Source organism: Sceloporus undulatus, chromosome 1 (genome assembly GCF_019175285.1).
Source record: "Sceloporus undulatus isolate JIND9_A2432 ecotype Alabama chromosome 1, SceUnd_v1.1, whole genome shotgun sequence".
NCBI lineage: Eukaryota > Metazoa > Chordata > Lepidosauria > Squamata > Phrynosomatidae > Sceloporus > Sceloporus undulatus.
Window position 1 is genome coordinate 32,797,626 of NC_056522.1, and position 14,832 is coordinate 32,812,457.

The following is a 14,832-nucleotide window of genomic DNA, read 5'->3' on the forward strand; positions in this document are numbered from 1 at the left end:
CAACACAATATTCCAGATGAAGTTATACTTTTATTGATGCGGCCTAGAATTGTATTGCCTTTCTTAGCTCCTGCATTATATTGCTGATTCGTGTTCAGTCTGGGGTCCACGAAGACTCCTAGATCCCTTTCACATGTACTGCCATCAGGTTATCTGTGCATTTCATTTTTACTACCCAAGTATAGTATCCTACATTTCTCTAGGAGGGGTGGCTAACACATTGGAAGATAAGAACAGAATTAAAAAGGACCTTGACAAACTAAAAAATTGAACAGAAATTAATAAATTGAAATTAATCAATGAAATTCAATACAGACAAAGACAAAAACCAAATGCATAGGTATAGAATGGGATATATGTGACTCATCACTACGATATGCAAAAAGGACTTTTGGATTATTACTGATCATAAATTAAATAAGAGACAGCATCGTGATGCTGCAGCAAAGAAGGTGAATGCCATTTAACCTGCATTAGTAGAAGCATAGTTTCCAAGTCAATGAGAAGTAATATTCCCACTGTATGCTACAGTATTACGTCCTGTTCTGGGCTATAAAGAAGCTGAAGTGAGTTCAGAGAAGGTGAGCAAGGATTATAAGAGATATAGAGAACAAAAATACTGTGTAAGGTTGAAGGAGCTGCACTTGTTCAGCTTGGTGAACTCTTTAAATACCTCAAGAGCTGTCACAGAGAGGAGGGGGCAGGTTTGTTCTCTGCTGCCCCAGAGGGTAGGAGCAGGACTAATGGTCTCATGTTACTGGATGGTAGATTATGGCTGAACATTAGAAGGAACTTCTCGACAGTGAAAGCAATTTGGCAACAGAACCAATTGCCTAGAGAGGTGGTGGGGGTCTCTTCTGGATATCTTCAAAATGAGGCAGAGAGTGTAGAACTATCTGCTTGGATGCCTTAGTTGGAGATCCTACACTGAGCAGGGGATTGGACTCAATAGACCATGACACTCCTTCCGATTTTATAATTCTACAATTTCAAATTGTAATTGTTTTAGTGCTACCTCAAACTTCCTTTTGTTTGTCCAGCCATTTTAACTTGTTTTGTTGAATTTTCTTTGCTGCCAGGAAAGAGGGGGGCTTATCAAGATGTGGTTTTTGTTATATGGCATACTATTTTAATCATTTTTTAAAAATCCAGCCTGTTTTTTATTAAAATGAAGGATAGTTTTATTGTTACTGTTGTGTGCCTTCAAGTAATTTCTGAATTAGGGCAACCCTGGGGTTTCCTTTGCAAGATCTGTTCAGAGGAAGTTTGCCATTGTCTTCCATTGAGGCTGACAGCATGTGACCTGCCCAAGGTCAGTTAGTGGGTTTCATGGTTGAGAAAGGTATTGAACCCTGTCTCCAGAAGCACAGTCCAAAATTCAAACCACTATGGCACACTTGTTTTATAGCATTTCAGTAATTTTTAGTATATCCTGCCTTTCTTCCAAAGATATCAAAGTGATTTAGCTATTCCCTCCCGCTCTCTATTTTATTCCTACTTCATCCCTGTGAGGTAGATTGTGCTAAGAGACCCTGAATCAAAGCTCCAAAATCCGCATGGCTGAGTGTGGCTCGATCTCCCATTCCGAGTCCATATTTCTAACCACTACACCACATATTTTATCAATCTCATTTCTGTGTAGCCCACAAAACTCATCACATCTTGTTTCTGATAGGATCTTCATTTAATCCAAGATTCCAAAGTCACAATGAAATTCTACTGACACAATGAAATTGCCAAAAGTGTATCTGAATCTGAACTCCCATCAACAATATGTTCCTGATTTAAATGTAATATTCTTTTAATTAGATGGCATGTAAACCATGAAGCGGTAATTAAAAGAGGGTGGGAACCCAGTAGATAACTTGCAGAGAGAATCTGAAAAAGAAACCGGCGGTCCCATCCAAGACCCTTGGGGTTTTCTCCCTCTCAGCCTTTTATAACGTTAATAAATTCAAGTCCCCAAATTGTTCTTTTTTTATTATGAAGCACTCATAGACGAAAGACTCAATATGCTATGTATTAATTGGACAAACATGAAGGTTTTCGATTGCACATAAGCATAACCATCAAAAGTGTCTGCAGGTCTCCGCTTGACCAGGTTTACAATCTCTCCTTTTCAACCAAGTAATTCAATAACATTCACCCTGAGAGCCAAGGATGCATTTTGAATCCCTACGAATTTAAATACTTAGTACAAAGACTGAGTGTTTGGCTAGCTGTGGGAGGGAAATTCTGCCAATTTTGCTTTCTCCTGCATTCAGATTTTTATATCTCAAGTCTTTTCAGTCTGGAACATGAAAATATTCAGCATTCACATTGTTGAATATTACAGGAATATTGAATAGTGCTAAACACTCAAAACCTGAATGGATGAATATGCCCATTTTCATTTCTACAACATACGTGTTTTTACTTCAAATCTTTTCCATTCAAAGATGACATTTACCAATTAAGCTAAGTTCTCATCAGAAATGCAGTGAAACAAAACCTTAAACCATTGCTACTTTGGGTTTGAGGTGCATATATGGGAGTACATATGTGGGAGAAAGCTAAACTGACCAACAGACAGCTTCGATACTTCAGATCTTAACAGCCTAGTTTTGAATCCCTATGCATTGCAGACTGCCCTCTCTTTCTTCTAACAGGCTCTTCAACTTTAACAGTCCCATGGCAAGGCAATACACCATCATTCTCTCAATACTTTGAATAGCTATACCTATTAAGTTCAACCATTGTAGAAGGTTGAGAATTTCTTTTGGTGTCATTTCCTATAAGAACTTGTTAATTCTTTGCTGTCATGTCAACTTCAACTTTTGGTGACCTTATAAATGAGAAACCTCCAAGTGCCTTGCTCTTCAACTGCCCTGCTCAGATCTTGTAAAGGGCTGTGGCTTCCTTGACTGAATTAGTCCTTCTGTTCTCCCACATTTCCTACTTCCTTCCACATTACCAACCATTATCTTTTTTTTCCCCAATGAGTCTAATGTCTCATGATATGTCCAAAGTACGTCAGCCTCATTTTAGTTATCTTCACTGCTAATGTGAGATCAGGCTTGATTTGCTTTTAAACCCATTCATTTATATTTTTAGCAGTCCATGATATCCACAGATTTCTTCTGCAGCATCACATTTCAAAAGTTGATTTTCTTCCTGTTAGTTTTCTTTACTGTCCACTTTCACAAGGCTTCATAGTAATTGGAAATATGATGGCCTAGATTGTTCAAGTGTTCTGACTTTGGTATTCAGTGAGGTGTCACTTGACTCTACTTTTCTGTAATGGATATTGTGTGTTCCTGTGAACACTGGTAATGGTAGGGTATTAAATGGCATTGGTAGGATCTCCCACATCAGGCCGATACTGAGCAGCAGTAGTAGTGAGGTATGACACTGGTGGAGGATCTCTCAGAGACAGTGACAGTAAACCACATCTGAAGCCTTCTACCATGAAAACCCTATGAATAGACAATCCAAAATGATACAAAAACATACCAAAGTTTCTAAACTCCTTCATAAATCTATAAAGGAAAAAAACTGAATGTGACACAAAGCAAAACTGATTACTCATCTATCCTTAGTCTATGCATCTCCCAGTGTACAAACTATGTCTCAGATGCCAGAAAGGCATGTGTGAGACAGTAGAAAAATGCAAGGCTGAACCAGGGTTGAGGCATATTGTAATGCCTGGCCAATAGTCTATCAATTAAGTGCCACCTACCGGTGGTTGGTGTTGACAACAGTCCCACAAAGTAAACACCAAGCCATCCCAAATGCCCATCTTCTGTGTCCTTGAGGAGGATTATTACAGAACTTGAAAGTGTCTAGTTACAAGTAAGGTAGTACTTGGTTCCTTCCTTCATTAACTGCTTTTTCTCTGTAGTTTAGGCATAACTTACAGTATATTTACACAACACAATTACAGAAGTTGAGTACCCCTTCAGTTATCCTTGCTCTGTGCTATGGGGTCCTGAGATTTGTAGTTTGGAACTTAGAATTAGAGCCCTTCTTCTGCACTTTTGTAATGCAACTCCACTGATGGGGAGTTGCATCACAACTCTCTAGCAGACAATTCTAAGCAGGTCTGTGTACAAGGGCCAAATATGAGTCTCATCTGATGTTAATCTGTTTGGGTTCAAACTGATCTTATCCAGACCCTAAAATCTGAATTGAGACAACTTGTGAAAACAAAGTGACTTAGCTTCCACCCCAAAATCTGCTAAAATCTGGAAATAGGGGATTAATTTGGGCAGACAGTCAGCTGCTTGGGTTTTTGCAACAGGCACATATAAATTTGCTAGTTTGGAGGGGAAAAATAAAATGCGTTGAATACTCCATCTTGGTCATTCCTGCTGTTTTTGTCCTGGAACTATATCACTTGTATTGGGTCACTTTCTTGCAGCACCTAGGCATTCAACTTCTGTTGCCAAAGAACTGCACCAAGAAGAGTGGAGACAGAGGTAGAACCGAACACACAGGGAGAACTTGGCAAGGAGACAGACCATCAGTCTTCAGGTGCTTCTCACTTGCCCAGTTGAGATAGCAACCAAATAGCAACAGTCATCTAGGCCTGTTAACTAATGATCAAATATGACTGTTGAATAACAACTTACCTGAATGACAGCTTACTTGAGGAGACTGTGTTTTTGCTTTATTTTACCAGCAGTCCTAATAGTAAGATTCAGTAATGCAGCCTAAGGAAGTAGGAAAGGATTCTTATCAATTCTATTGGTCAACATGAGATCCTCCTGACCCCCCCCCCCCCATCCCCATCAGATCTGGGCTTCTGTTGGACTGTTTCTGCCATGCGGGTGTTCCTGCCTGGCTTAAGGGTCAAATAGAACCTTCCTGGATGTTTAAACACATTTCCTCCTATAACCATTATCCCAAGCCAATACCAATGTTACTTGGGATGAAGCAGACTTGCTTCCATTGACACTAAAATTATTGCTCCTTACAACAATTACTGTGGGTGAAGGCAACCCAGTCTGCCTCCCTCTGTCTCTAGGGGCACAGTATGGACTTGTATTATTCCTGCAAAGCTACTTCATGACTACGTTAAATGAATAATCAGATATAAGAATAAGAATAAGAATAACAGTTGCTAAGTGAAGGCTGTGTAAGCTTAACAAACATGGAAGTTTAAGGATATTAAATTTAGTGGTTTCATTTCCCACCAAACAGGCAATAAAGTGAAGTCGAAGGCTTTCACTATGGCATCTATGTTTTTTGTAGGTTTTTCAGGCTATGAGGCTGTGTTCTAGAAGAGTTTATTCCTGATGTTTCACCAGATTACCAGCCAAAGCTTCTGGCGAAACGTCAGAAATAAAGTCTTCTAGAATGCGGCCTCATAGCCAAAAAAACTATAGGCAATAAAATGATTGTTTTTGGTGTGTTTCACAATATGAATTATATGGGCAGAATAACAATAATATGCTTTTTTTTTAAATTAAATAAATGTGTTCATTGGCAGACCAAAACTGAACACACAGATGTACACTTTGGAATTAGATAAATTATTTTTTAAGTGAAACACACAAAAAGCAAAGCAGTCACCCAACAACAATTAGGGGCAACTGGAGAACGGCATACTAAAACACACAAAGACTCATAAACAAATTATTACTCAAATGAATAAGAAAAGCAAACAGAAAATTTTAAATTATTAAAAAACTAAAAGCTGGGAAATTAAAAGAAAGAGGCTCAGAGACGTATATTTTAGATCTCTGTGTCAGTTTCAATATAGTTTCAGTCATAGATTTGTTCTGTCCAATTTCATATCACTTTCAATCTTTTAAAAAAAAATGCATGAAAAGTTCTGATTCTTTTCTGTACAGATTCCTCTAGTACACACTATGCATTTATACACTGGTTTTATACCCTGCATTTCATCAAAAGATGGAAACTCAAGACAGCTAGCAATATAACCAATAGGCTAAGCTGAAAACTCCCTTATTCACAGACGAAAAGATACCAGTCTTTTGGTGCTTCCATGTGTCATTTAAAGTACAAATAAATATGAAGCCCATGGGAAGCTCCCTTATACTGAGTTAAAGCATTCTTCTAGTCCAGGATAAACAACTCTTGACTGCAACAATGACTATTGAGGCTTTCTAGCAGGATTCTTCTCCATACCTATGTGGAGGTCTCCTATTTGTGGCAACCCCATTAATATCACAAGGTTTCCTTAGGCAAGGAAAACTGAGAGGTGGTTTTGCCAGTTCCTTCCTTTGAAATATAGCCTACAGCATCTAGTATTGGTTGGTGGTCTCCTATCTCAATATTAACTAGAGTTGACCTAACTTCCACGATCAGATGGATTCTGGTGCCTTTAGGGTATTTAGCTCAAACCCAGCACTAATCATACCTAATCCTGTTTAGCTTAACAAACCTGATTAGATCAGGTTTGCTAGGAATGGTATTTGGCAATTTTTAAAAAAAAAAAACAAAAACCACCCTACAGCATCCAGAATTCACAAATAGTCTTCCATCCAAGTACTAACCAGGACTTTCTCTGCTCATCTTCCAAAATCAGAGAAGACTGTGCATATTCAGGATGGTATGATTGGGCAGAGTGGCCAAAATATCCTAAAGACACTGGATCCTGTCTGATTTTTGAAGCTAAGCAGAGTCAGTCCTAGTTAGTCCTAGAGAGACTGCCAACTATAATCTCTATCTCTGTCTCTATCTATATATATATTGGCAAAATCACATCTGAGTATCTGACATTAATGGGGTTGCCATAAATTGACAGGCAGCCTGAAGGCACATACACACAACTGATCATGAGTATAAATCATGAAATCCATTGAGATTCCAATATAACAAGAATATAATAAAATATATTGTAGAGATGCTCCAGACAATACAGTAGATGCTACAAAATAAACATTAAATAAAATGTATTAAGCAAGAACTGCTTAAACATATTAGTCCAAGAAGTGCAAAATTGTTGTAATGTGCCTTCAGGTTATTTCCAATTTATGGCAATCTTAAGAAATGTAATTTTAAAATGCAGGCCAAGCAGAATGTAGAGAGCCAATATTTGAATGCTGGACTGGGATGCCTCCAGTCAAGTATTCAAATTCTAGGCTCAACCATGAAAACCCTCTTGGTGACCCTGGGTAAGTTCACACTCTCAGCCTCAAAAGGAGGCAATGGTAACCTCCTTGCCAAGGGATCTACATGGTAGTTTGTCTTAAGAGCCACTATATGCTGTAAATGACTTGAAGACTCAGGACAAAATGAAAAACACGTGAACAAAGCAGCCACTTTGGAACTGCTACTTCATATGTAAAATTTTTGTCTTTTTTTTTAAAGGTTTTGTACATTAAAAAGGGAAAGCCATCCCTCTGCAAGAAAACAAAGCACAAGTTTCTGCAGGGGGCAAATTAAGCCATCTCAATGCAGTTTTTCAACTTCCATTAAGGGTCATACACTGCCAAGAGCCAACACTGAGTAGTGATTTGAGTGTTAGACTATTATTCTGGTGACCAGAGTTGGACTCCCCATATGGAAATCCACTAGGTGATCTTAAGCAAGTCACATTTTCAGCCCAAGAAAGACAAATTCTTATCACAATCCAGCTGAAACAAAATTCTTATCAATTCCTATGATAAATGGTCTGAGCTGGCCTGAGGCATCTTCTTGTGTTTCAAAACTAAAAGAGCAAAAGAGAGAATATACTATGTAGAAAAATGTTCACAGCTTATCATCAATAGTTTAGATCTGTGTTATAAAACTGGCATATATAAATACAAGTTTTTGGGATGGCACACATGGCCAACAACCCCCTTATAATCTTATTATATCTATTCTTTAAGACAGGTTACAGCAACAAGAAGTTCTGCTCCGGATGTTTCAAACAGCAGTTGGTTTGAATCAAGATCAGTCCGTTAGCCTCTTCTAGGTAGAGTAGTCTTCTTCACGGTTATAATCCCTCTGATTGCTGGCATTGTTTCCAGACACCTAACAGCTATTTACCATCCTTCAAATCTTAATCACAGAACCCATTTAGAGTGGGATTAACTGCCTTCACACATAAGCAAAAGAAAACCTCCCATCAAGGGCACAATAGAGGCCTCTCCCCCTTGGAGATTGCTTACCAGATAATGGAGGAAAGGCTGCTCCATTAAAAGGACCTTGTTTAGCCAGGGACTTTGCATCACAATTTTACCTGTGGTGGCTCAAGAGCCGGATTGTGAATAGGCCAAAGGAAAAGTCAGAAAAGACCAAGTGGGGAGTCTGGAGTCTGCTCGAATGACCACATGCTGGTAGCAAAATTGAGCTGTTAATTTAGTTTTTCACAATTAAGGATGTAAGAAGAGAAGGGCTTTCATTGGGACAGCCTTCCCCAGCCTGGTGTCCTGTAGATATGTTATTATTTCCCGGGAGAATAGAAGAGATGAGTGTTGTAGTTTAATGTATCTGTCTCACAAGAAGTTTGGGAAAGTTGGATTAAAAAACATCCACCTAATCCAGTAATTGCTATCCAACTGGTGCTGAGAGATGCTCCTGAGAAAGAGTTATGGAGTATAACAGGAACAGCCCATTCACAATTGTTTTCTAGTAGCATCTGCTGATGCTACTGGAAGCCAGCAAGATGTAGTAGCTTGAGTGTTGGACTGGGATCCCAGGAAACCAGGGTTTCAATCCTTGATCAGCCATGGAAGCCCACAGTGACATTGAGCAAATTACAGCCAGCCTTAAGAGTTTCAAATCTCACCAAGAAAATGCTGTTTTAGAGTTGCAACAAGTTGGAGTCAATGTGGATGAACATAACAACAAGCATCTGCTAATAGTGTGATGGCTACTTACTTAACATCAGAATAGACCTTGCCTTAGCAAAGCCAAAGATCTCTCTCTCTCTCTCTCTCTCTCTCTGTGTGTGTGTGTGTGTGTGTGTGTGTGTGTGTCTTCAAGTCACCTGTCAATTAATGGTGAATGTGAATTTCATAGGGTTTTCTTAGACAAGGAGTACTGAAGAGGTGGTTTTTCCAGTTTCTTCCTCTGATATATAGCATACAGTACCTGATAGTCATTGGCAGTGTCCCAGCCAAATGGTAGTCAGGGTGGACCCTACTTTTAGCATCTAGCTTCCAAGACTAGATGAGATTTGCTGCCTTTAGTACATTCAAGCCCCTAATGAAGATGTAGAATTAGAACCAGAAAATACATTACTTGCATAAAAAAATGATATCCTAAATGGTTGGGTAAGGTACTGCACTTAGGGCAGAAAAATAAAATGCACAGATATAGGATGGGGGGGACACCTGGCTGAATGAAACTACGTGTGAAAGGGATCTAGGAGTCCAAGTAGACCACAAGTTGAACATGAGTCAACAGTGTGATGCGGCAACTAAAAAGGCCAATGCAATTTTAGGCTATACAGTAGTGCCTAGATCAAGGGAAGTAATAGTGCCACTGTATTCTGCTTTGGTCAGGCCCCACCTGGAATATTGTGTCCAGTTCTGGGCACCACAATTCAAAAAGGACATTGAGAAACTGGAGCGTGTCCAAAGGAGGGCGACTGAAATGGTGAAGGGGCTGGAACCCATGTCCTATGAGGAACGACTTAGGTAGCTGGGGATGTTTAGCCTGGAGAAAAGAAGGTTAAGATGTGATATGATAGCCCTGTTTAAATATTTGAAGGGATGTCATATTGAGGAGGGAGCAAGCTTGTTTTCTGCTGCTCCAGAGACTAGGACCCGGAACAATGGATGCAAGCTCCAGGAAGAGATTCCACCTCAACATTAGGAGGAACTTCCTGACAGTAAGGGCTGTTCGACAGTGGAACACACTCCTTCGGAGTGTAGTGGAGTCTCCCTCCTTGGAGGTCTTTAAACAGAGGCTGGATGGCCATCTGTCGGGGATGCTTTGATTGTGATTTCCTGCATGGCAGGGGGGTTGGACTGGATGGCCCTTGTGGTCTCTTCCAACTCTGTGATTCTATGATTCTAGGTGACCTGTGTGTCCACTCAGCTTGCTGTCCACATGTTTCTTGTTGTTGGATAGCTTCAAGGTCCCTGCTTTTCCTTTTGATGGATCTTGATCCTCAAATTGAACTGGGCAGTCTTTCAAACAGAGTCTGCTGATCTGACCGCGTTTAAACTGTGGAGGCTCTATGTGTGTTATTCTGAGTAACCAATATATGTTCCTTTGGAAATTGTGAATTTCTCCAATACTTTCAGAAATCCACATCGGACAACATCCTTATATATTTCTTTTTCATTTTAAAAAAATGTTAGGATTATGTGTAACATGAAGAGATAGAAAGGACTTTTGAACCTATAAACTCCATCATCTGAGTATCACCATTTTAACTAAAATCAGATTTTGACATGGACCCCATCTCAGTCTGCTAACTTTCTAAAATATAGCTGTTGACCACCCCAATGTCCAGTGTAATTCAAACCCTGATTCTCCAGGTAGATTTGGGTAGTGTATTTACCTAACAGCTCAACACAGTAAGGTGAGAGCTGTTGCTGTCAAACACCTTCCCTTCTCCCCTTCAGCTTCATCTGAGTCAAATAGTCTAGTCACAAATATCAGATTGGCTCTCCCATTGTGTGCTTTGGGGCAAACAATTCCATACGTTAATTATGTGTTTCCCTTTTCATTTTGCACCTACAGACAAAATGTTTTCTTGGATGATTCCCAATTTTTAAAGTTTTGAGAAAACAGGAAGAAGAGAAAAGGAGCAGGGAAGAATAAGATTTTTAACTCAGTAGCCAATATCAGCACAGGCTAATGTTATTTCCCAGCACATGAAACACATATGTGGCCTCTTTTACATGTAAACACTAATTAGAGTTGAGTAAGACCCCAGTCTTCTCTCTCAGTGCTTCTATTTTTATGTTGGAAGTCACCAGCTAATCTCAGATGTTATCATAACTTTAGTTTAAACATCAAAGATGTGTCTTCCCCATGAACTCTTTCAAGCCCTAAAGTGAATCATAATAAGAACAGTGAAATATGTGCTAGAAACCTTTAAACTTTCATTTTCTTTTCTCCCTCTATTTTAAAAACTTACCTACTACTTGTATTTTGTAAGCCCTTTGTGTAGGGGCAATGTAGTGAAATAAATATTCCTTCTGGTTGGTGTCTTACTAAGCCATAAAAGATATTTACTTAGAAACAGAATGGAATATAAATTTGAGAAAGTAGCCAAATTTTTATTTAGAGCTTCAGAACCAGTTTGTTAGGCTATCTCTTTTTTCTGCCCCTGATTACTGAAAGATAGTTCTTTTGTGAACTTGGAAATATTAATGCAGGGCTTGATTATATATATCAAGTCCAAATATTGACTGCAATTAAGAACAACAAAGACTTAATGTCATTGTGACCAACCCTTTATTTGGTATGGGTAATATATGTCAACTCTAGATATCATGGTTATGGAATTGGCTTTACAGAGGTCAGTCCTCTCTTGGAAGGGTTGTCAGTAGTCAGTCCTCTGTTTGAATCAGTCCTAATTTATGAAGGACTGCCCAGTCTGAGTCTAGTTTAAAGAGAACAGAAAGATGAATAATCAACAGCCTTGAGACTACCCATCAACAAGGAACACCAAGATTGTAGACTGAGCAGAGACACTCAGATCACCTTATCACAACCTTCCTCCACTATTGTAGAAGGCATGTATTTCTTTTAAAATTGTTCTAATTGTTTACTGGGTGGTCCCAAGATATTATCCTATCTGAAGCAAAACACCCACAAACATGCTAGATGGCACACCTTGCATTCCAAGTATGAACACCAACTGGACTAGCAGCTGAATCTTTCTTCCATGCCATCCATGTGAGAATATTTTCCCTATACACGAAGGTAATAAAGAAGTTTCAGGGGTGAAGGACAGGCCACAAGGCACACATCTTTCTCCTTCAATACTTTGATGCCATGTTCCTGCCTCACCCACCTGAGGTGACTACCTCACATTGCCTAATAATAGTGCTAGCCCAGTTACAGATTGCTTGTAACTTGTTGCCTGAGATGCTGCGTCATAGGACTGCCAGAATCTTTAAAGACTCCCAAGTACATAGGAGGAACTAATCTTATGAGGTTTTCCCCACAGAATTGGTACTTCACCAGAAGAAAGAAGAAAGCTCCATGAGAGAGGCCAATATTCCAGGTTTCTCCATTCCAGTTCTGGCACTCAGTTCCATACAATTCTTACATCTACTGTATAAACAGATGACATTTGTCTGATTGTATTTATGAATGTTGCAGCCAAACGTTGCAAACACAACTGCACATGGACATGCTCTAAGTCATTAAAACAGGCCACCTGTTTTGATGCGTTTCATTTTTTTACATTAGAATCCATCTGAACAAATCCATGTTCCTCATTATATCAGCTCCCAGCAGATTCCAGCAAACACATCACTCATTTCAATCTGGAAGATGACCCATCTGGAATACTTTGAAGTTTAAGAGGTGAATTTTCCGAAGACAGAAAACATAGGTCATGTTTCCTATTATGAGCCTATTCTGGATCTGTCGCTGATTAATGCCTTAGTTTACCTCCTGTCCAATGGACTGGGAAAGGCTGCTACAGTCACCTCATTCACAGTCAGGAGTGCATTTACAGCAGCTGTCTTGAGTGTACTTAATTCTGCTAGTCTGGAAAGTAAAGCAGTAAGGCTTTATAAACAAAGCTACTGGCTGGAGTGAACAGAGAAAAGCAAGCATGCTTCCTACCATACCAGTGATTTATGTTTACCTCTACAACAGGGATGGGAGTTTGTGGTCCTCTAGATTACCAGTGTGGTGTAGTGGCTTGAGTGGTGGGGTAGGACTCTAGGAGCTCAAGGTATGAATCCCACTTAGCTATGGAAACTCGCTGCCAAGGAAACCCTAGGATAAAGTCATCAACAAATCAGAGTCATGTTGAAGACGCAAAACACTTTTATCACCAAAGACGCTGCTGGAGTGCAACTCCCAGTGCTAGCCAACACAGCTAGTTATGAGGAATCCTGGGAGCTGAAATGTAGCAGTGGGATGGGGGAAGTAGCTATGGGCAGGAATGTGCCCCCCAATAAATATTCCTCCCCTCCAAATGAAATTTCCCTTCAGTAGTGCTTTAGTTGGGTATTCCAGCATGGCAAGGGGCAGAATACATGGCCCCTGTGGTCCCTTCTAACCCTCAGATCCCAACTTCTATGCAACTCCTTCACAGGGGCAGCTGGCACCACTTTACCATCCTGGACACATTCAATGTCATCTGATTTTAGAAGCTAGGCAAGGTTGGGCCTGGTCAGTACCTAGATGGACGACCACCAGGAGGGAATATATGGGATCTGCAGGTAGGACTAGGAAAGCATTCTGCCTGAACCCTAAGAGATCTACTAATGGAAGTTCAAGTTAGCAGTACTAGGCTGGATGAACCAATGGGTCTCACTCAGTAGAGACATTATTACATGAGCCCCATTCTCACAGCAATGGTACTAGTTAAAGAAAATGGAAATATACCAGCTTGAGAACAGCCATTATCACACATCTTGTCAATCATGCAAGTGGGGCTGCATTTGCCATCATGTTCTCTTCCACACTTGCCCTTAACCCTGCCTTGCTGCTTTATGTCCTACCTAGCGGATTATACGGAAGGAGGGATCGCCTCCTTCCGTATAATCCGCCCTGTGCACTCAGATCCTCTGGAAGGAATTTGTTGCAGTCCACAAAGACCAGATTGGCGGCGACCTCCTAGAGGACTTTTTTGCAATCACTCCCACTTTATGGAAGTGGACGAGACAAGATCCATCAAATTACCAACCTAGAGATCTTCAAGAAAATTGTCAAGACAGATCGCTTCTGGGAGGCCTTCCCGGAATAGAACCCGGCCATGTAAAGATCCCCCAGAGACATATATAAATGAAGACTCTGCCCACCGTTATTCTATCACTGTATTATTGTTTTTAGATTTTATTGTCTGTAATTTTAATGGATAGAATTGTTTAATCCTTTTTTAAGGGGGGGCGGAAATTGTATATATTGTATTTTTTAAAGGTTGTACGCGGCTTTGATTGTGGTAACAAAAAGCAGGATATAAATTAGTTTTATTTATTTATTTATTACCTAACACTTGCAATCATCGAACTTGTCACCACTTTGATTTAAGTTAAAAAAAAAAAAAGAAATAGGAAAAAAAGGAAATCAAGCTGCTTAGGAATGCTATAGTAAAGGGAAGAGGGGAACCGAGGAGACTATGACACCATGTGACTGCCAATAGTGCAACTAACATGGCAGCAATGTTTCACACATGAGAATTAATAGGACAGCCATATGATTGGTAACTTATTGGTGGGTTACCCTCATCAGTGAAAAGGGACGTCCTAACCACACATTGCAGACACAGCAGGTACAGGTTGCAGGTGATGTTGTATGATAAGTATTGCCAAAGGTGGAATTTTATGACTATAACTGTGGTTTAAAAGTCTTGTATGGTAGTCTCCTAAGGCACCTTCATATACCCCTGCCCTCCTCCACCAAAAAAATTAATGAGCCATTGCTGGAAGTTTGAAAGGTTACTTTTTAAGATTACAACTCCCAGAATCTCTGGATACCATCCAGCTGTGATTGAAGTACAAGGGGGGAAATAGCAGCGTCCATCCGCCTAGACCAGGGGTAGGCAACCTGCGGCCCGTGGGCCGGATGCAGCCCGGCCAGGCCTTGGGACCGGCCCCAGCCCGGTTCTGCCGCCAATTGCTGCCGGAGCCTTTGGCCTCTCGCTTGAGGGCGTGGGGCCTTTGGCCTATCAGGAAGAGGCGGACAAGGGGGGCAAGCGGCGGGCAAGGGGGGCAATTGTCTATAGAAGTCTCCGAAACATGCATTTATATTAAC